Here is a 22992-nt window from a genome sequence, read left to right as displayed (position 1 = left end):
ACAGGTCAAGGAGGTGGGATAAGGTTAGTAGATAGATGGGGGTGCGGCTTGGGGTGGGAGGAAGGGATGGGTGAGAGGAAGAACAGGTTAGGGAGGCAGAGACAGGTTGGACTGGTTTTGGGATGCAGTGGGTGGAGGGGAAGAGCTGGGCTGGTTGTGTGGTGCAGTGGGGGGAGGGGAAGAACTGGGCTGGTTTAGGGATGCGGTGGGGGAAGGGGAGATTTTGAAACTGGTGAAGTCCACATTGATACCATTAGGCTGCAGGGTTCCCAGGCGGAATATGAGTTGCTGTTCCTGCAACCTTCGGGTGGCTGGTATCATTGTGGCACTGCAGGAGGCCCATGATGGACATGTCATCTAAAGAATGGGAGGGGGAGTGGAAATGGTTTGCGACTGGGAGGTGCAGTTGTTTGTTGCGAACTGAGCGGAGGTGTTCTGCAAAGTGGTCCCCAAGCCTCCGCTTGGTTTCCCCAATGTAGAGGAAGCCACACCGGGTACAGTGGATGCAGTATACCACATTGGCAGATGTGCAGGTGGACCTCTGCTTAATGTGGAATGTCATCTTGGGGCCTGGGATAGGGGTGAGGGAGGTGGTGTGGGGGCAAGTGTAGCATTTCCTGCGGTTGCAGGGGAAGGTGCCGGGTGTGGTGGGGTTGGAGGGCAGTGTGGAGCGAACAAGGGAGTCATGGAGAGAATGGTCTCTCCGGAAGGCAGACAGGGGTGGGGATGGAAAAATGTCTTGGGTGGCGGGGTCGGATTGTAGATGGCGGAAGTGTCGGAGGATGATGCGTTGTATCCGGAGGTTGGTGGGGTGGTGTGTGAGAACGAGGGGTATTCATCTTTGGGCGGTTGTGGCGGGGGCGGGGTGTGAGGGATGTGTTGCGGGAAATACGGGAGACGCGGTCACGGGCGTTCTCGATCACTGTGGGGGGAAAGTTGCGCTCCTTGAAGAACTTGGACATCTGGGATGTGCGGGAGTGGAATGTCTTATTGTGGGAGCAGATGCGGCGGAGGCGGAGGAATTGGGAATATGGGATGGAATTTTTGCAGGAGGGTGGGTGGGAGGAGGTGTATTCTAGGTAGCTGTGGGAGTCGGTGGGCTTGAAATGGACATCAGTTACAAGCTATCAGAGATAATGGGAACTGCAGATGCTGGAGATTCCAAGATAATAAAATGTGAGGCTGGATGAACACAGCAGGCCAAGCAGCATCTCAGGAGCACAAAAGGTTTCCAACCTGTCTCTGCCTCCCTCACCGGTTCTTCCTCTCACCCATCCCTTCCTCCCACCCCAAGCCGCACCCCCAGCTACCTACTAACCTCATCCCACCTCCTTGACCTGTCCGTCTTCCCTGGACTGACCTATCCCCTCCCTACCTCCCCACCTACACCCTCTCCACCTATCTTCTTTACTCTCCATCTTCGGTCCGCCTCCCCCTCTCTCCCTATTTATTTCAGTTCCCTCCCCCCATCCCCCTCTCTGATGAAGGGTCTAGGCCCGAAACGTCAGCTTTTGTGCTCCTGAGATGCTGCTTGGCCTGCTGTGTTCATCCAGCCTCACATTTTATTATCAGTTACAAGCTGGTTGCCTGAGATGGAGACTGAGAGGTCCAGGAAGGTGAGGGATGTGCTGGAGATGGCCCAGGTGAACTGAAGGTTGGGGTGGAAGGTGTTGGTGAAGTGGATGAACTGTTCGAGCTCCTCTGGGGAGCAAGAGGCGGCGCCGATACAGTCATCAGTGTACCGGAGGAAGAGGTGGGGTTTGGGTCCTGTGTAGGTGTGGAAGAGGGACTGTTCCACGTAACCTACAAAGAGGCAGGCATAGCTGGGGCCCATGCGGGTGCCCATGGCCACCCCCTTAGTCTGTAGGAAGTGGGAGGAGTCAAAAGAGAAGTTGTTGAGGGTGAGGACGAGTTCGGCTAGGCCGATGAGGGTGTCGGGGGAGGGGGACTGGTCGGGCCTGCGGGACAGGAAGAAGCGGAGGGCCTGGAGGCCATCTGCATGCAGAATGCAGGTGTATAGGGACTGGACGTCCATGGTGAAGATGAGGTGTTGGGGGCCAGGGAATTTGACATCCTGGAGGAGGTGGAGGGCGTGGGTGGTGTCACGGACGTAGGTAGGGAGTTCCTGGACTAAAGGGGAGAAAATGGAGTCCAGATAGGTGGAGATGAGTTCGGTGGGGCAGGAACAGGCTGAGACGATGGGTCGACCAGGGCAGGCAGGTTTGTGGATTTTGGGAAGGAGATAGAAACGGGCCATGCGGGGTTGGGGAACAATGAGGTTGGAGGCTGTGGGTGGGAGGTCCCCAGAGGTGATGAGGTCATGAATGGTGTTGGAGATGATGGTTTGGTGCTCGGGTGTGGGGTCATGAGCGAGGGGGCAGTAGGAGGTGGTGTCGGAGAGTTGGCGTCCGGCCTCGTCGATGTAGAGGTCAGTGCGCCATACTACCACTACGCCACCGTTGTCTGCGGGTTTGATGGTGAGGTTGGGGTTGGAGCGGAGGGCTGCCCGTTCTTCAGGGGAGATGTTGGAGTGGGTGAGAGGGGTGAAGAGATTGAGGCGGTTAATGTCTCGACGGCAGTTGGAGATGAAGAGGTCGAGGGAGGTTAGGAGGCCTGGGGGTGGTGTCCAGGAGGAGGACTTGTGTTGGAAGAGGGTGAAGGGGTCAGTGGAGGGAGTTTTAGGCTCCCGGTTGAAGAAGTAGGCGTGGATGCGAAGATGGCGGAAAAACTGCTCTATGTCCAATCGTGACTGGTATTGGTTGATTTGTGGTTGTAGGGGGACAAAGGTGAGCCCCCTACTGAGGACTGACCGTTCGTCCTCAGTCAGTGGGAGGTCTGGGGGGAAGGTGAACATGTGGCAGGGCTCAGTGTGGCTGTCTCCTCTGGGGTTGCTGGCTGTGGAGGCTGTGGGCGGAGCGATGAGGTCGTCGGCCGTGGGCGGGGTTCCGTCGGCAGTTGGAGTATCGGGGGAGGCGGCAGCAGCTGCGGTGAGGGTGGTGTGTGAGGTGTTGTATCTGTGGAAGTGGAGGTGGTGAGTGCAGCAGCGGTTCCGGAAGTGGTGTGGCCGGCGGAGGCGGATGTGACGTCATCGGTGGGGTCTCCGGCCGTGTCTTCATGGTCAATGGCGGCGGGGCAGGTACAGACTCGGGATTTGGGAGGCGCAGGAATCCTCTTGTGGGTGGCAGGGGCCCGTGAGTTGGTTGTACTTACGATTTTTGGTGTCCAGTAAAGCTGAGTGGAACTGGGTGTTCACTCTGTGGAACCTGCGGCGGATAAAAAACAGCAGGGGTCCTTTGCAGGTCTGGGAGAGGGAGGCTCTGAGCTGGGGCAGGCTGGATTGCAGTGTGTGGAGGTGCCGGCGCATGGCTGCGAGTGTCTGTTTCAGGAGTCGCAGGGAGAAACGCTTATCTCGGGTCTGAATATTCTGGGTGTCGAGGTGATGTCAGCCTGTCTGCTGTGTTCATTTCCCTTCCTCCTTACGCCCCCACCTCGTCCTGCTCCTTCCCCCCCCGCCTCGTCCTGCTCCCTTCCCCCCCCCCGTCCTGCTCCCTTCCCCCCCCCTCGTCCTGCTCCCTTCCCCCCCCTCGTCCTGCTCCCTTCCCCCCCCCCGTCCTGCTCCCTTCCCCCCCCCCGTCCTGCTCCCTTCCCCCCCCCTCGTCCTGCTCCCTTCCCCCCCCCCTCGTCCTGCTCCCTTCTCCCCCCCCCGTCCTGCTCCCTTCTCCCCCCCCCGTCCTGCTCCCTTCTCCCCCCCTCGTCCTGCTCCCTTCTCCCCCCCTCGTCCTGCTCCCTTCTCCCCCCCTCGTCCTGCTCCCTTCTCCCCCCCTCGTCCGGCTCCCTTCTCCCCCCCTCGTGCGGCGCCCTTCTCCCCCCCTCGTGCGGCGCCCTTCTCCCCCCCTCGTGCGGCGCCCTTCTCCCCCCCTCGTGCGGCGCCCTTCTCCCCCCCTCGTGCGGCGCCCTTCTCCCCCCCTCGTGCGGCGCCCTTCTCCCCCCCTCGTGCGGCGCCCTTCTCCCCCCCTCGTGCGGCGCCCTTCTCCCCCCCTCGTGCGGCGCCCTTCTCCCCCCCTCGTGCGGCGCCCTTCTCCCCCCCTGTATTGATCTCATCTTTGACTCAATACAAAAAACCAAAAAAATGAAACCCAATGAGATGAATTTTGGATCAGTAATTATACATGGCATAATTGGACAAAAAATGCACTGTTGTTAAAATAATTAGCAATTCAACCAGAAAGGCCACTAATGTGCATCATTTGAAATTACTTAATTGTATAGTTTTAGTATTTGACCACAAGATGGAGAATTCTGTTCAGGTGATGTTGTAGCTAGAAGATAGAAAGATGATAGAAATGTTTGGAGAGATATCGGCCAAGCACAGGCAGGTGGAACTAGTTGAGTTTGGGATTGTGATCAGCATAGACTGGTTGGACCAAAGGATCTTTTTTCATGCTGTATGACTCTATGAAACTCAAGCTTAATTGTTCGAAACTCACATTCAGACATATCTAACCTTTATCATAATCTTACAGAAAGATAGCGACTTTATCCCTCAGAATTGCAGACTCTTTAATTTTACATCCTCAAAGACATTTAGCAGCGATAGCATGGATCATAGAGTGAGTTGAGTAGATTGGTTCATTATTAATTCTTAACTAAATTTGATTTATTTTACATTTTTAGACAACATCAGGTGAAGATGTGCGTGATTTTAGCAAGGTGCTGAAAAATAAGTTCAGATCAAAGAAATACTTTGCCAAACATCCTCGCTTGGGTTATTTACCAGTACAAACAGTTCTAGAAGGCGAGAACCTTGAGACGTAAGTTTATTGATGTGCGATTTACTAATGTATCAATGCCCATTTGGGAGTTGACAAATATTGCAGCATTATTCATTCTGCAGCTTAGCAGGAGAGTGAGGTTGTCCATTTGCGCATATGTCAGAAGTACACAATACAAAAACAAGGGGGGCTTAACTGATATCATTGGTCCTCTCGCCTTCAAAACAGTGTAGTTCCTCAGAGAGTACATTTGCTGAGGACTTGTTGATACTGTCACTAACGTGCAACCTTCCTTGATATCTTTCTCTGTCCTCCAGTTCTGTCTTTAAAAACTACAATCAATTACTCTCTCCTGAAAAGAACCTTTGGCTGAAAATAGAACAAAGAACAGTACAGGCCCTTCGGCCCACGATGTTGTGCCGTCCTATTATCCCATTAAGATCAAACTACCCTGCATACCCTTCATTTTACTGTCCTTCATGTGCCTATCCAAGAGTCGCTTAAAAGCCTCTAAATGTATCTGACTCCATTACCACTGCCAGCAGCGCATTCCACACACCCGCCACTCTCTGTGTAAAGAACTTAGGTCTGACATCTCCCCTGTTCCTTCCTCCAGTCACCTTAAAATTTCTCCCCCTCGTGATAGTCATTTCTGCTCTGGGAAAAAATCTCTGACTATCCACTCCAGCTATGCCTCTCATCATCTTGTATACCTCTATCAAGTCACCTCTCATTCTTCTTTGCTCCAATGAAAAAAGTCCTCGCCCCCTCAACCCTTCCTCATAAGACCTGCCGTCCATTCCATGCAGCATCCTGCTAAATCTCCTCTGCACCCTCTCTAAAGCTTCCACATCCTCCCTGTAATGAAGCGACCAGAACTGAAGGCAATATTCCAAGCGCTGCTCCATCCCCATGAACGAATGCTGGATTCCAAATCTCTTTCCTCTTGATGCTTTAAATTCATTGCTGTCTTTCGTGTAATTTCATACTTGAATTCACCGGATCAACTTGCCCCTGCATTTCTGAGACGCTCACAGGGACCGGCCCCCGCAGCCCTCTCCCACTCACGGCGATTTGCCTCCGCAGCCCTCTCCCGCTGGCGGCGACCGGCCCCCGCAGCCCTGTCCCGCTCACTGCGATTTGCCCCCTGCAGCCCTGTCCTGCTCACGGGGACGGGCCCCCTGCAGCCCTATCCCGCTCAGGGGGACCGGCCCCCGCAGTACAGTCCTGCTCACGGGGACCTGCCCCCGCAGCACTGGCCCGCTCACGGCGATTTGCCCCCGCAGTCCTGACCCGCTCACGGCGATTTGCCCCCGCAGTCCTGACCCGCCCCCGCAGCCCTGTCCCCCTCAGAGGGACGGCCCCCCGCGGCCCTGTCCCGCCCACGGGCCCCGGCCCCCCGCAGCCCTGTCCCGCCCACGGGCCCCGGCCCCCCGCAGCCCTGTCCCGCCCACGGGCCCCGGCCCCCCGGTCGGCATGGAGGAGTTGGACTGAAGGGTCTGTTTCACTGCTGTACAACTCTACGACTCTGCCTCTTTCTCTCTCTCTCCCATTTTCTCCAAACCCACCCCCTGCCCCACACACACAATCTCTGTCTCTCCATCTCTCTGTGTGTGCCTCACTCTATGTCTCTGTATCTCTCTCTCTGTCGTCTTGTCTCTGCCACTTCGCTGTGCACTTCTCTGTCTCTTTGGTCTGTGTGTGTGTGCGCCCCTCTGTCTCTCCTCTTGTCTCTGCCTCCCTCTGTGTGTGCTTCTGCCGTTCTCTCTCCCCTGTCTCTCCGTCTCTCCCTGTGACCTCTCTCTGCCCCCTCTCCCCCGCCCCCCTATCTTTCCCTGTGTCTCTCTTCCTCTCTGTCCGAGCCTCTCCACTCGCTCAGCAGGCAGCGTTCTGGGTTTCGTTCGAACAAAGTTTAAAAATCTCTGTTTAAACCCAACCCATCCGCAATCAGACTGCATTTCTAATCCCCTCTCTCTCTCACACACACTCTGTCTCTTTCTCCCTCGCAGTCAATCCCCTTCCTCTCCTGTTCCTACTCACGCCTTTTTCCCCCTCTCCCTCGGCGACGAGTCCGCTGTCTGGATCCCTTTTCCCGGGAGGGGCTGAGGACCCAGGGTTTCGGCAGCGGGGATCATCGCACCACGCTCCTGGACCCCTACAACCCCCTGTTCTCCAGCGGCCTCCAGCATGACCACCGGGCTAGGAGCAGGCATCCGGGCTGCTGGAGCGCTCGCTGCTCATTGGCTCGGCCCTGCGCCGCCTTTGCCAGGACCGGGGATCTGAGGTGGGAGAAGGCCTCTTTGCCCGGCTCCTGGGCACAGCTACCTGCCTGAACAGCTGCCTGGCACCGAGCCTGCGCTCCCCGAGTACCTGGCCGCGTTACGCGACGCCTTCCGTGGCTGAGCAGCCGACAACAATCTCCGACTGCAAGGTCACAGCGGGGTTTGGGGTGAAGGGAGGACTGGGGACATGAGCACGATCCCTGTTTCACACCCTGCGCCGCTCCTATCACAAAGCGAGGGGTTGGGAATGTATGTTTTGGGGGTGAGAATACCCCTCCCCGGGTGAGGGGAAGGCTGGGGACATTGGGAGGGTGTCTATTATACAGCCCTGCGCGGGTTTCCGTAGCAGAACTGCCTACAGCTCTCCGACTACAAGGTGAAGGGAAGGAGCGGGATGGGATGGGGTAGGCGTTGGAGGAGAGCCGTCCTGGAAGCGAGGGGACATGGGGAGAGTCACTATCGTACAGCCCTGTGACTGAGTGGCCTACAGCTACTGCAAAAGGGTCGTGGTGGGGGTTGGGTTCGGAGAGGGGTGTTGTCGGGAGGTTTGGGGTCATGGGCAGCGCTGCTTTCTGCAGCCGAACAGCCACTGCCACAAGATGAGATGGGAGGAGGTTGAGGAGTGAAGGGATGCCCCCTTCCCCCGCGGCTGTGGGAAGTGGGCTCTTTATCGCACCGCCCTCCGTAGCCGAATAGCACTCCGACGACCAGGTGAGAAGGCAAGAGGGGCTCCCGGGGATGAGGGAAGAACACAACCACTGTCAGTATAAGGTTAGGGGGTGAACATATCCCTTCCTGGGGCTGAGGGGAGCTCTTGATGCCCTGCGCCAAGCGAACAGCCGAGATCGACCCGCAGCTCTCCGACTACAAGGGGACCCTGTCCCAGAGGCTGGAGCATTTCTAGCCGGAGCTCGGAGAGAAAGGGTCATCGCACCCAAAATGCTACCTCGGTACTTTTTCTTCACAGATGCTGAGCATTTCCAGTAACTTGTGTTTGCATTTCTACCCGGAGGTGGGTTTGTGGAGAGTCACCATGGGACGCGAATGGGTGTGGGGTTGGGTGAGGCAGTGACAGAGACTGTCGAGAGAGAGGGAGAGAGGCAACTCCTGTGTCACGGTTTGGAAAATCTCTGGCAGTTCTTAATTTCCCTCTCAGCCGAAGGCGCTGTGTGCTTTGGTTTCTTTTCCTCTTGTACTCTCTCCCCCTGTTCATAAAGCCAGAGTGAGAGAGAGTGAATTTGTGGTGGGAGAGGGAAAAGGGACAGAAAGATGGAAATAAAGGAGCATGACAAGGGAGTGAAATTAGGGCCAGCAGAGGTGAGAGAGGGGGTGAGAATCAGAGGGAGGGAGGAAGAGCAAGAAAACACAAACGAAGGAGAATGGGAGGTAACGAGGTGTTCGTGAGCATGAACACAGCAGGACATGCAGCATCAGAGGCCAGGGAAGCTGATGTCAGGATGTCTGCTGTGTTCAACTCCTCCCCCCCCACTCCCCGCTCCTCCTCCTCCTTCCCCACCGTCCTCCTTCTCCTTCCCCTTCCCCACCGTCCTCCTTCTCCTTCCCCTTCCCCACCGTCCTCCTTCTCTTTCCCCTTCCCGACCGTCGTCCTTCTCCTTCCCCTTCCCCACCGTCCTACTTCTCCTTCTTCCCCCGTCGTCCTCCTCCTTCCCCCCCGCCACCGTCGTCCTCCTCCTTCCCCCCCCCCCACCGTCGTCCTCCTCCTTCCCCCCCCCACCGTCGTCCTCCTCCTTCCCCCCCCCCACCGTCGTCCTCCTCCTTCCCCCCCCCACCGTCGTCCTCCTCCTTCCCCCCCCCACCGTCGTCGTCCTCCTCCTTCCCCCCCCCCACCGTCGTCGTCCTCCTCCTTCCCCCCCCCCACCGTCGTCGTCCTCCTCCTTCCCCCCCCCCACCGTCGTCGTCCTCCTCCTTCCCCCCCCCACCGTCGTCGTCCTCCTCCTTCCCCCCCCCACCGTCGTCGTCCTCCTCCTTCCCCCCCCCACCGTCGTCGTCCTCCTCCTTCCCCCCCCCACCGTCGTCGTCCTCCTCCTTCCCCCCCCCACCGTCGTCGTCCTCCTCCTTCCCCCCCCCACCGTCGTCGTCCTCCTCCTTCCCCCCCCCACCGTCGTCGTCCTCCTCCTTCCCCCCCCCACCGTCGTCGTCCTCCTCCTTCCCCCCCCCACCGTCGTCGTCCTCCTCCTTCCCCCCCCCACCGTCGTCGTCCTCCTCCTTCCCCCCCCCCACCGTCGTCGTCCTCCTCCTTCCCCCCCCCACCGTCGTCGTCCTCCTCCTTCCCCCCCCCCACCGTCGTCGTCCTCCTCCTTCCCCCCCCCACCGTCGTCGTCCTCCTCCTTCCCCCCCCCACCGTCGTCGTCCTCCTCCTTCCCCCCCCCACCGTCGTCGTCCTCCTCCTTCCCCCCCCCACCGTCGTCGTCCTCCTCCTTCCCCCCCCCACCGTCGTCGTCCTCCTCCTTCCCCCCCCCACCGTCGTCGTCCTCCTCCTTCCCCCCCCCACCGTCGTCGTCCTCCTCCTTCCCCCCCCCACCGTCGTCGTCCTCCTCCTTCCCCCCCCCTCCCCCCCCGGTCCTCCTCCTCCTCCTTCCCCCCCGACCCCGGCCCTCCTCCTCCTCCTCCCCCCCCCCCGCCCGGCCGCCGCCCTCCTTCTCTCTCCTCCCCCGTCCGCCGCCTCCTTCCCCACCCCCGTCCTCCTGCTCCTTCCCCCACCCCCCCCACCCCGTCCTCCTGCTCCTTCCCCCACCCCCCCCCACCCCGTCCTCCTGCTCCTTGCCCCATCCATTCATCCATCCATTCCTCCCTCCCTCCCTCCAGCGATCCATTCCTCCTTCCCTCCAGTCAGTCAAAACAACAAAGCAAATTACAGCACACGAACAGGCCCTTTTGCCCTCCAAGCCTGCGCCGATCAAGATCCTCTGTCTAACCTCTCACCTGTTTGCTCACGTTCTGTGTCCATTTGCTCCCTGCCCGTCCGTGTACCTGTCCAAATATATCTTAAAAGATGCTAATGTGTCTGCGTCGCTCACCTCCACTGGCAATGCGTTCCAGGTGCCCACCAACCTCTCTGTAAAGAACTTTCCATGCATATCTCCCCTAAATTTTCCTCCTCTCACTTTAAACTCATGACCCCTAGTAATTGAGTCCTCCGCTCTGGGTGGCAAAAGCTTTTTGCTCTTCACCCTGTCTATACCCTCATGATTTTGTCGACCTCAATCAGGTCCCCCCCAATCTCCATCTTTCTCATGAAAATAATCCTAATCTACTCAACCTCTCTTTGTAGCTAGCACCCTCCTTACCAGGCAACATCCTGGTGAACCTCCTCTGTACCCTGTCCAAAGCGTTCACGTCCTTTTGGTAATGGACACAGTACTGTAAATGTGGCCGAACCAAAGTCCGATACAACTGCAACATGACCTGCCAACTCTTGTACTCAATACCCCGTCCAATGCCATATGCCGCCTTGACCACCCTATTGACCTGTATTGTCACCTTCAGGGAACAATGGACCTGAACGCCCAGATCTCTCTGTTCATCAATTTTCCCCATTTACTGTATAGTTTGTCCTTGAATGTGATCTTCCAAAATGCATCACCTCGCGTTTGCCTGGATTGAACTCCATCTGCCATTTATCTTCCCAACTCTCCAGTCTATCTATGTTCTGCTGTAACCTCTGATCGTCCTCTTCACTATCGGCTTCTCCATTCCTCCCTTATAAGGTGATGAGTCAAGACTTAGGAGGCATAGAATGGGTTAGCAAAATGCAGGGGATGGGGACAATTGAATTGTGGAGCTGGTTTAAGGAACAGATATTGCGTGTTCTTGATAGGCACGTCCCTGTCAGGCAGGGAGGAAGCGATAAGCTAAGGGAACTGTGGTTAACTAAAAAAAACTTATCTCTAGTTAAGCAGAAGAGGGAGGCTGATGTGATGATGAGACCAGATGGTTCAGATGAGGTGATGGAGAGCTACAGATTAGCTGGGAAGGATTTAAAGAGAAAGTTAAGAAGAGCAAGGAGGGTGCATGAGCAGACATTGGCAGGTAAATAAAGGAGAACCCGAAAGCTTTCGATAGGTATGTGAGGAATAAGAGGATGTCTGGGGTAGGCATAGGGCCAGTCCAAGACAGAAGTGGGAAGTTGTGTGTGGACGCTGTGGAGATTGGAGAGGTGCTAAATGAATATTTCTCATCTGTTTTCACTGAGGGACAGGAGAATATTGTAGAGGAGGTGACTGAGTTAGAGGCACTAGAATTGAAAGGGTTAAGGTTAGTAAGGAGGAAGTGTTATCAATTCGACAAGGTGTGAAGGTAGATAAAACGCCTGGGCCTGATGGGATTTTTCCGAGGATTGCCTGGGAAGCGAGGGAGGAGGTGGTGGAGCCTTTGGCCTTGATCTTGGAGTCCTCATTGTCTACAGGTTTAGTACCAGAGGAGTGGAGGATTGCAAATGTTGTGCCCTTGTTCAAGAGGGGTAGTAGGAATGACCCAGGCAATTATAGACCTGTGAGCCTTGGGTGTGTTGGAGGAAAAATTTTGGCAAGGATTATAAGAGATAGGATTTATAATCATCTAGCAAGTAACAATGTGATTGGAGATAGTCAACATGGATACGTCAAGGGCAGGTCGTGTCTCAGAAACTTCATTGAATTTTTTGAGAAGGTGACCAAACATGTGGATGACGGTCGGGCAGTTGGCGTGGTGTACATGGACTTCAGTAAAGCCTTTGATAAGTTTCCCCGTGGTAGGCTATTGGAGAAAATACAGAGGCACAGGATTGAGGGAGATTTAGCCATTTGGATTAGAAACTGGCTTTCGGTAAGAAGGCAACGAGTGCTGGTTGATGGAGAATATTCAGCCTGGAGTCTGATTACTAGTGGTGTGTCTCAAGGATTTGTTAGAACATAGAACATAGAACATAGAACACAGAACAGTACAGCACAGAACAGGCCCTTCAGCCCACAATGTTGTGCCGACCATTGATCCTCATGGATGCACCCTCAAATTTCTGTGACCATATGCATGTCCAGCAGTCTCTTAAATGACCCCAATGACCTTGCTTCCACAACTGCTGCTGGCAACGCATTCCATGCTCTCACAACTCTCTGCGTAAAGAACCTGCCTCTGACATCCCCTCTATACTTTCCACCAACCAGCTTAAAACTATGACCCCTCGTGCTAGCCATTTCTGCCCTGGGAAATAGTCTCTGGCTATCGACTCTATCTATGCCTCTCATTATCTTGTATACCTCAATTAGGTCACCTCTCCTCCTCCTTTTCACCAATGAAAAGAGACCGAGCTCAGTCAACCTCTCTTCATAAGATAAGCCCTCCAGTCCAGGCAGCATCCTGGTAAACCTCCTCTGAACCCTCTCCAAAGCATCCACATCTTTCCTATAATAGGGCGCCCAGAACTGGACGCAGTATTCCAAGTGCGGTCTAACCAAAGTTTTATAGAGCTGCAACAAGATCTCACGACTCTTAAACTCAATCCCCCTGTTAATGAAAGCCAAAACACCATATGCTTTCTTAACAACCCTGTCCACTTGGGTGGCCATTTTAAGGGATCTATGTATCTGCACACCAAGATCCCTCTGTTCCTCCACGCTGCCAAGAATCCTATCCTTAATCCTGTACTCAGCTTTCAAATTCGACCTTCCAAAATGCATCACCTCGCATTTATCCAGGTTGAACTCCATCTGCCACCTCTCAGCCCATCTCTGCATCCTGTCAATGTCCCGCTGCAGCCTACAACAGCCCTCTACACTGTCAACGACACCTCCGACCTTTGTGTCGTCTGCAAACTTGCTGACCCATCCTTCAATTCCCTCGTCCAAGTCATTAATAAAAATTACAAACAGTGTTGTGAGACCACTGCTGTTTGTCATTTGTGTAAATGACTTGGACGCAGGCATTGGTGGATGGGTTAGTAAGTTTGCATATGACACTAAAGTTGGTGGAGTGGTGGACATTGTGGAAGAATGTTGCATGTTGTAGGGAGAATTGGATAAACTGCAGAATTGTCCCTAAAGTTGGCAAATGGAGATTAATACGGATAAATGTGAGGTGATTCACTTTGGGAGGACTAATAGGAAGGCAGAACACCGAGTCAAGGGAAAGATTCTTGACAGTGTAGGTGAGCAGAGGGATCTTGGTGTCCATGTGCATAGATTCCTGAAAATTGCTACCCAGGTAGATGGTGCTGTTCAGGAGTCTGATGGTGTGTTAGGTTGCAATGGTAGAAGGATTGAGTTCCGGAGACGTGATGTCATGCTGCAACTTACAAACACTAGTGCGGCCTCGGAATCGTTGGAACAGGTGCAGAGGAGGTTTACCAGGATGTTGCCTGGTCTGGAGCGAAGGTCTTGTGAAGAAAGGCTGAGGATCTTGGGTCTCTTCTCATTGGAGAGAAGGAGGCGAAGAGGGAGTTTAATAGAGATAATATAAGATGATCAGTGGTTTAGATAGGGTGGACAGTGAGAGTCTTCTTCCGAGGATGATGACTTCAGCTTGTACAAGGGGGTGCAGCTACACATTGAGGGGTGATGGTTTTAAGACAGATGTCAGAGGCAGGTTCTTTACTAAGAGAGTGTTAAGGGCGTGGAATGCTCTGCCTGCCAATGTTGTTAACTCAGCCACATGAGGGGCATTTAAACAGCCCTTGGATAAGCATATGGTTGACGATGGGGTAGTGCAGGGGAATGGGCTTAGATTAGTTCACAGCTCGGCGCAACGTGGAGGGCCGAAGGGCCTGTTCTGCGCTGTGTTGTTATATGTTCTATTACAGTTCACAGATTACTCTACCACACATTTTAGTGTTAAGTGTGAAGAGGATAATGAACGTCTGCAGAAGGACACAGAAAGTGTAAGTGAATGGACAAGGGTCTAGCAGATGGAGTGCAATGATGGAAAATGTGAGGCTATCCATTTTGGTGGCAATTCGGGCAAAATGGAGTATTACTTAAATGGTGAAAAATTGTAGCATGCTGCTATGCAGAGGGAGCTGGGCAGCCTTGTGTATGAAGCACAAAACGTTTGCAGACGCAGCTGGTAATTGAGGCAACAAATGGAATAGTGTCCTTTATTGCTCGAGTGATGCAGTTTAAAAATCGGGAGGGGATGCTCCAGTTGTATAGGGTGCTGGTGAGGCTTGATGTAGAGGAGTTTGTACCGTTTTAGTCTCCTCACTGGAGAAAGGATGTACTGGCACTGGAGGGGGTGCAAAGGAGCTTCACAAGATTGATTCTAGAATTGAAAATGTTGCTGTATGGGGAGAGTTTGAGGAGACTACGATTGCACTCACTGAAACTTCGAAGAATGAGGGATGTTCTAAGAGCAACTTTTAAAATTACGAAAGAAATACACAGGAAAGGAGCACTGAAGTTGGTTCCACTGATGGGTGAAAGTACAACTCCGGGGCACAGCCTCAAAATAAGGGTGAACAGATTGAAGACTGAGTTGAGGATGAGCTTCTTCATCCAAAGGGTTGTGAATCTGTGGAATTCTCTGCCCAGTGAAACAGTTGAGGTTCCCTGGTTGAATGTTTTAAAGGCCAAGACAGATAGATCTTTGAACAGGAAAGGAATTGAGGATTTTGGTGAATGGGAGGGTAAGTGGAGCTGAGTCCGCAAAAAGATCAGTGATGACCTTATTGAATGGCGGAGCGAGCTGGAAGAGACAGATGACCTACTCCTGCTTTATTTCTTATGTCCATATGTCCTTAGATTGCCATCCTTGTCATTCCTCCTTCCCTGGAATAGGCCAGATCTGAACGCTGATCACTAGGTCTTTAAATAACTCCCACGTATCAAATGTCGACATGTAAAATAAAAGCTCCTCCCAATTAATACTGCTCTGCTCCTACCTGATACTCCTTCCCCCAATTTAGTAGCTTCCCCCAAGGTCCTGATAATTCATAGCTATCTTAAAATGTAAGAAGAGGCGATCACCTCGTTTGAAGAAGCTCCTGGTACAGTGTTTTTCCCCATGTGGGAGTCAGCTACAGGTTTTCTTGTTCCAAGATTGGGGAGGAAATGGCCGAGTGGTATTATTACTGGACTGTTAATTCAGAGACTTAGATCACATTCTGGGGACCTGTGTTCAAATCCCAGCACAGCAGGTGGTGGAATTTGAATTGAATATAAAAGAAAATCATGAATGTAGAATCTCATGATGACCATGAATCCATTGCCAAATGTCAGAAAAACCCACCTGGTTCACTGATGTCCTTTAGAAAAGGAAACTGCCATCCTTACATGGTCTGGCCTACATGTGACTGCAGACCCACAGCCATATGATTGACTCTGAACTGACCCCTGGGCAATTGGGGATGGACAACAAACACTGCGTAGCTAGTGATGTCCTCCTCCCGTTAACAAATAAATACAATTGGATTCTACGTCTTCCGATCGAAGATCGTTTCTTGTTCTCACAGTAATTTCATCGCTGACAGTCAGTTTCCCTCCTGCCTGTCTTTTTGGAATGTCACGTCGCCCTGCACATTTACCTCCAGTGTTGATCTCCTTATAACCATGTCTTTGTAATAGCTCTCAAATCATGCCCGCCAACCTGTATGTGTGCTATTAATTTGTTGATTTTGTTCTGAATACAATGAGCATGTAAGCAAAGAGCCACTAATTTAGCTCTATAACTTTATTTCACCTCTTGACAGTATTTACAGCTGTTTTCTGTTTGTACATGCTGTCTTTTCCAATCCCACACTGAGTATTGTTATCTCAATAGTTCTTGAATGTCAGATCGTGTGTATTCCTGGGCGACTCTGCTCGTGTGGTCTATGGAGTTGTGGAGGTCACAGTTCTAGGACAGCCATTTCATAGGCCTATGCTGCAGGTTAGAAGAAAAGACAATCTCTTGCTCTGAGCTCTGCAAACCAGGGCAATGTCAAAAAGGAAACAAGGTCAAAAGAATTTCAACAAGAATCTCAAAATTAACTGCTGAATTCACATAAGCATTCCGGGGATCGCCCAACTTAGTGGCCACAACATCCCACTTTGTATTCTTCACAAACAATCCAAAGGCTGAACTATCCGTATCCCTCTTAACGGTTATGTTTTTTGAGCTAATTTCTTGTTTCTAACTTGTGTGTATTTGTGGTGCCTTCTGACTTCTTGCATTTAGCAATTGATAAACTCACTCTCTCACTAATTTAGTAAAACCTGGTTTTATAGAATCCCTGATGTGGAAACAGGCCATTCAGTTCAACAAGTCCGCAGCAACCTTGCAAAGAGCATCCCACCCAGACCCATCCCCATTCCCTACTCTATCCCTGTCAGCCTGCATTTCCCACGGCTAATATACCTAACCTACACGTATGTGGGCACTGTGGGTAATTCAGCATTCCCAATCCACCTAACCTGCACATCTCTGGACTGGTCAAAACAATGATTCAATATGAATTAGTTATAATGCAGCTGTTAACAGCAATCCTCCGTCCCTGTGTTGGAGCGAGATTTAACATTCAAGATCCAAAATGATACACTTGAACAAGGTAGTTCAAAACAGCCAGCTCTCTGATTGAGGTTGTTGACTTGCTCGCCGAGCTGGCTTGTTTTCATTGAGACGTTTCGTCACCATGATGTGTGACATCATCAGTAAAGCCTCCAGCGAAACAATGTTACTCTACTCTGTCTGGAATTTATACTGTCCGGTCTGTTACCATGAGTACTGTCATTTCGGGTTTTGATCTGTATGCTTTTGTATGTGGGGGTCCAATTGTATCTGTTTGTTGGCTGCATTATGGGTGGAGGATCACGCCTCTCATACGAAACTGGGACAAGGTAACCATAGTAGCCCAAGCCAAGCATAGACCCGCAGAGGGATTCTCGAGGCATGGTTCTCCACCCATTCTCCAATCTCACATTCTTGGTCTCTTCAGTTTGAATATGATCACTCAACCATAGCCTTTATGACAAACAACGTAGTCTTAGTTCCCATAATCTTCAAACAGGACTGTCCCGACAGATCCACTTGTTCTCATGATTTCGTCTTCTGTTGGAGGGATTCTGAAATGTCTGCCTTCTTCCTCAACTGAGTATTCCTTGCGTTTGTGGTTGACAGAGCTCTCAGCTGTGTCCAACCCATCTCCTACACTTTGGCGTCACTCCTGATGATGTGCACTGGTCCTCAAAGCCCAACCCATCAATATCCACATCTAGAAGAACATCAGCCACGATTTCCAACAAGATTCCACCACCAGGCAAATATTCCCCTCCCCTCTCTTGTCAGCCTTCCGCAGAGACCATTCCGTCAGGACACCTCAGTCCACTCTTTACCCATTCGCAACACCTCCCCATTACCTGACAGCACTTTCCATGCCACCACAGAAGGCATAATATCTGTCCATTTACTTCCTCCCGCTTCACTATCCAAGGCTTCCAGGAGAAGCAGCGATTTACCCACACTTCACTCAATCTAGTCTACTGTATTCACTGCTCACAATATGGTCTCCCTCTGCATCGGGGAGACGAAACACAGACTGACCAACCACTTGGCAGAACACCTATATTCTGTCCATAAAAATGGCCCCAGGTTTCCAATTGCCTGTCACTTGAGCACTCCATCATGATCCCTGGCCAAAATCTCTGTCTCAGGCTTGCTGCAGTGCTCCAGTGAGTGCAAGCTAGAAGGAAAAAATCTCATGTTTGCGTTGCAGAACACCTCCGCTCGGTTTGCAATAAAGAACAGCACCTCCCAGTCGCGAACCATTTTAACTCCCCCTCCCATTCCTCAGACGACCTGTCCATCGTGGGCCTCCTGCAGTGCCACAATGGTGCCACCCAAAGAGTGCAGGAACAGCAACTCATATTCCGCTTGGGAACCCTGCAGCCCAATCGTATCGATGTGAAGTTCCTAAGCTTCAAAATCTCCCCTCCCCGACTGCATCCCAAAACGAGCCCAACTCATCCCCTCCCCCCACTGCATCCCAAAACCAGCCCAGCTTGTCCCGCCTCCCTAACCTGTTCTTCCTCTCACCTATCTCCTTCTCCCACCTCAAGCCGCACTTCCATTTCCTCCTGACTAACCTCATCCCGTTTGCTTGACCTGTCCGTCCTCCCTGGACTGACCTATCCTCTCCCGACCTTCCCACCGATACTCTCCTCTCCACCTATCTTCTTTTGTCTCCATCTTCGGTCCGCTTCCCCATCTCTCTCCCTATTTATTTCGGAGCCCTCTCCCCAACACCCTCTCTGATGAACGGTCTAGGCCCGAAACGTCAGCTTTTGTGCTCCTGAGATGCTGCTTGGCCTGCTGTGTTCATCCAGCTTCACACTTTGTTATCTTGGATTCTCCAGCATCTGCAGTTCCCATTATCTCTGGATAAAGGAGAAGATAGGTGGAGAGGAGACAGACAGGTTAAAGAGGCGGTGGATGGAGCCAGTCAAGATGAGTGTACGTGGGGAGTTAGGGAGGGGATCGGTCAGTCCAGGGAGGACAAACAGGCTAAGGGGGTGGGATGAGGCTGGTAGGTTGGAGATGGGGGTAGGGCTTGAGGTGGGAGAGTGGATAGGTGGGAGGAAGTACAGGTTAGGGAGGTGAGGATGAGCTGGGCTGGTTTTGGGATGTAGGTGGGGAGGGGAAATTTTGAAGCTTGTGAAATCCACACTGATACCATTAGGCTGCAGGGTTCCCAAGCAAAATAAGTGGTACTGTTCCTGCAACCTTTGGGTGCCATCGTTGTGGCACTGCAGGAGGCCCAGGATGGACAGTCCATCTGAGGATTGGGAGGGGTAGTTAAAATGGTTGGCGACTGGGACGTGCAGTTGTTTAGTGTGAACCAAGCCTCCGCTTGGTTTCCCTGACGTAGAGGAGGACCACACAGGTAGTGGGAACTGCCGATGCTGGGGAGTCTGAGATAACAAAGTGTAGAGCTGGATGAATCAAGGGCTATGGGGAGAGTACAGGGAAGTGGAGTTGAAATGCCCATTAGCCATGATTCAGATGCCAGAGTGGACTTGATGGGCCAAATGGCCTTACTTCCACTCCTCTGTCTTATGGTCTTATGAACACAACAAGCCAAGCAGCATCATCCAGCTCTAAGATAATAAAATGTGAGGCTGGATTAACACAGCAGGCCAAGCAGCATCTCAGGCTCCTGAGATGCTGCTTGGCCTGCTGTGTTCATCCAGCCTCACATTTTATTATCTTGGAATTCTCCAGCATCTGCAGTTCCCATTATCTCTCATCATCCAGCTCTACACCTGTTATCTCAGATTCTTTTGTGTCCAATTCCTGACAAAAGATCTGGACCAAAAACGTCAGCTTTCCTACTCCTCTGATGCTGCTCAGCCTGCTGTGCTCATTCAGCTCGACACCTTGTTATCATAGAGACAGCACATGTTAGGTGTCTTTGCTACATCAAGTTTTCTGAGTGTCATAACCTATATGACAATGTGTATCAGCTCTGAACTTATTTGTATGTTGAAGCCATTCATGTAATTTGCATGTGAATAAATTTACATTTGGACTCTGGTGAAATACAAAGAAACCTAGACTTGTTTGAAAATTAAATCGACTTAATTAATTCAGTCATATAATTGGCATAAAAATATAAGAAATTAATCCTACTCAAAATCTTGGAGATGTGTTTGTTTGGCATTAGGGTATTGAAAGTGGAGATGTGGTCAATAAGTAGGAGCTTGATGTAGATGCCCTTGTTATCTGGACGTTCCAGAGATGTGTGTAAAGCCAAAGAGAGGACATCGACGATGGATCTGCTGCATCAGTAGGTGAATTGCAGTGGATCAAGGTAATGTGGGAGGGTGGAGTTGATGTGACCCATGACCAACCTCTCAAAGCACTTCATAGTGATGAAAATGGATGTAAGAGCCACTGGGCAGCAGTCATTTGAGGCTTCTGGAAAAATTTGCTGACGTTCAGTGCGGGGATCTTAAAGCTTTAGCATGAACATCAGAAAATTGGAGAAGCCTCGAGCATATGAGCACAGGTAGCTGAGGGTAGGGAGGGCGGGAATTCCAGAAATCAAAGAGGGCAAGACACAGAGAGAGAGAGAGACGGAGATCATAGTGAAGAAATGATTAGCCTGGTAGGCAGTGGAAAATACATGATTTTCCATGGAACATGCAGACATCTTCGAAAAACAGGACATTGAGTTTTCAAAGTTTTGAAAATTAGTGTTATAGTTGATTTAGAGTGAATCAAATTGCTGTTCACACCATTGCCATCACCTTGCCCTTGTCAAGACAGACATGGATAAAGTTCTCAAAGCTGATAGAAAATTGAAAGCACTGGCATCCTGTGACGATGGTACGTTTCCTTCCTTTAAAAATAATGCTTGCAGCTTAATTGGCATAATAAAGAGCACAGGGGCTCTGTTTGACGCTGCCGCCTCACGGCACCAGCAACTTGGGTTCAATTCCACCCTTTGACTATCTGTGTGGAGTTTGCACATTCTTCATGTGTCCGCATGGGTTTTCTCTGGGTGCTCCAGTTTCCTCCCACAGTCAAAAGACGTGCAAGGTCGGTGGATTGGCCATGCTAAATTTCCCAAGGAGTTCAGTGATGTGTAGGTTAGGTGAGTTATGGGTGGATGGGTCTTGGTGGGATGCTTTGAGGGGCAGTGTGGTTGTGTTGGACTGACGGACCTGTTTCCACACTGTAAGGATTCTCTGATTCATGATTCTATGATTTTACTGAGCACAAAGGTACAATATTAGCCCGTCATATTTGTCTGACCTCTTGACACATTGACAAGAAAGCTTTAATTTCAGTTTCTGTGCATTTTCAATGTGTCTGCTGTCTCTAACAAGGCTTGACTGTATCTCCTTCTCGAATGCACATCTCCTGTCCCCTAACAAGTAGAGGTGTCACTTGCTTTTCATTCAGTACCATCAGTAAAACAATAGCCTCCATATTATAAGATAATAAAATGTGAGGCTGGATGAACACAGCAGGCCAAGCAGCATCTCAGGAGCACAAAAGCTGACGTTTCGGGCCTAGACCCTTCATGAAGGGTCTAGGCCCGAAACGTCAGCTTTTGTGCTCCTGAGATGCTGCTTGGCCTGCTGTGTTCATCCAGCCTCACATTTTATTATCTTGGAATTCTCCAGCATCTGCAGTTCCCATTATCTCTGATACTATTTTAGCCTCCATATTCTATCCAGCGGCTTCTATTAACACTCTCACACTGTTCTTTTTTACCTCCAGGTATTGACCACTCATCATGTTGATAATTGGGATGCCTTCTGGGGAAGGTGGGACCTGTACAAGAAGGACGGGTTGCATCTGAACTGGAAGGGGACCAATGTCCTGGGTGGAAGGTTTGCTCGAGTAGTTCGAGACGGTTTAAACTAGTATGGCAGGGGGGTGGGAACCTGAGCCGTATACCAGAGGGGAGCGTTGATGCAGGTGAGGCAGTAGCAAGAGGTAGACCAGCTAGTGGGAAGGATTTTCCTGGGAAGGAACCAAGGGATCGGTTAAAGTGTGTTTGCTTTAATGCAAGGAGTATCAGGAATAAAAGTGATGAACTTAGAGCATGGATCAGTACCTGGTGCTATGATGTTGTGGCCATAACAGAGACATGGGTTTCTCATGGGCAGGAATGGTTGCTGGATGTTCCAGGGTTTAGAACATTTAAAAAGAATAGGGAGGGGGGAAAAAGAGGAGGGGGTGTAGCACTACTAATCAGAGAGGGTATCACAGCTACAGAAGCTTCCTTTGTCGAGGAAGATCCGCCTACTGAGTCAGTATGGGTGGAAATTAGGAACAGCAAGGGAGTAGTCACCTCGTTAGGGGTTTACTACAGGCCCCCCAATAGCAGCAGGGAGATTGAAGAAAGCATAGGTCGACAGATTTTGGAAAAGTGTGGACGCAGTAGGGTTGTTGTAATGGGTGACTTTAACTTTCCCAATATTGATGGGAACCTCCTTCGAGCAGAAGATTTGAATGGAGCTGTTTTTGTAAGGTGTGCTCAGGAGGGTTTCCTAACGCAGTACGTTGACAGGCCGACGAGGGGAGAGGCCATTCTAGACTTGGTGCTCGGAAACGAGCCGGGGCAGGTATCAGATCTTGTGGTGGGGGAGCATTTTGGTGATAGTGACCATAACTGCCTCACATTTTACATAGCTATGGAGAAGGAGAGGATTAGGCAGAATGGGAGGATATTTAATTGGGGAAGAGGAAACTATGATGCGATTAGACATGAGTTAGGAAGCATGGACTGGGAGCAGTTGTTCCATGGTAAGGGAACTATAGACATGTGGAGATGGTTTAAGGAACAGTTGTTGGGAGTGATGAGTAAATATGTCCCTCTGAGACAGGCAAGAAGGGGTAAGATTAAGGAACCTTGGATGACGAGAGCGGTGGAGCTTCTAGTGAAAAGGAAGAAGGTAGCTTACATAAGGTGGAGGAAGCTAGGGTCAAGTTCAGCTAGAGAGGATTACATGCAGGCAAGGAAGGAGCTCAAAAATGGTCTGAGGAGAGCCAGGAGGGGGCACGAGAAAGGCTTGGCAGAAGGAATCCGGGAAAACACAAAGGCATTTTACACTTACGTGAGGAATAAGAGAATGGTCAAAGAAAGAGTAGGGCCGATCAGGGATAGCATAGGGAACTTGTGTGTGGAGCCTGAGGAGGTAGGGGAAGCCCTAAATGAGTTTTTTGCTTCTGTCTTTACGAAAGAAACCAACTTTGTAGTGAATGAAACCTTTGAAGAGCAGGTGTGCATGCTGGAATGGATAGAGATAGAGGAAGCTGATGTGCTGAAAATTTTGTCAAACATTAGGATTGACAAGTCGCCAGGCCCGGATCAGATTTGTCCTCGGCTGCTTTGGGAAGCGAGAAATGCAATTGCTTCGCCACTTGCGAAGATCTTTGCATCCTCGCTCTCCACTGGAGTCGTACCTGAGGACTGGAGAGAGGCAAATGTAATTCCTCTCTTCAAGAAAGGAAATAGGGAA

General features: G+C 51.5%; 1 protein-coding gene across 7 annotated transcripts in view; it reads left to right on the top strand.

The window, feature by feature from the left end:
* LOC132207874 (uncharacterized) overlaps positions 1-22992 on the top strand; it is a 148200-nt gene that overhangs the window by 73388 nt on the left and 51820 nt on the right. For 2 of the 7 annotated variants that reach the window (XM_059643715.1, XM_059643714.1), the window contains exons 1-2: positions 2942-3136; positions 4675-4811. The exons of 1 other annotated variant lie outside the window; for it this stretch is intronic. The gene's annotated coding sequence lies outside the window, so the exon portion shown is untranslated. Of the gene's footprint in view, positions 1-2941; positions 3137-4674; positions 4812-22992 lie in introns of those variants that run through there. 4 more of the 7 variants (XM_059643716.1, XR_009443943.1, XR_009443944.1 and 1 more) reach the window with 4 other exon arrangements.

Source organism: Stegostoma tigrinum, unplaced genomic scaffold (assembly GCF_030684315.1).
Source record: "Stegostoma tigrinum isolate sSteTig4 unplaced genomic scaffold, sSteTig4.hap1 scaffold_192, whole genome shotgun sequence".
Classification (NCBI taxonomy): domain Eukaryota; kingdom Metazoa; phylum Chordata; class Chondrichthyes; order Orectolobiformes; family Stegostomatidae; genus Stegostoma; species Stegostoma tigrinum.
Note: the sequence above shows the minus strand (reverse complement) of the source record. Positions and strands in the feature narration are given on the sequence as shown.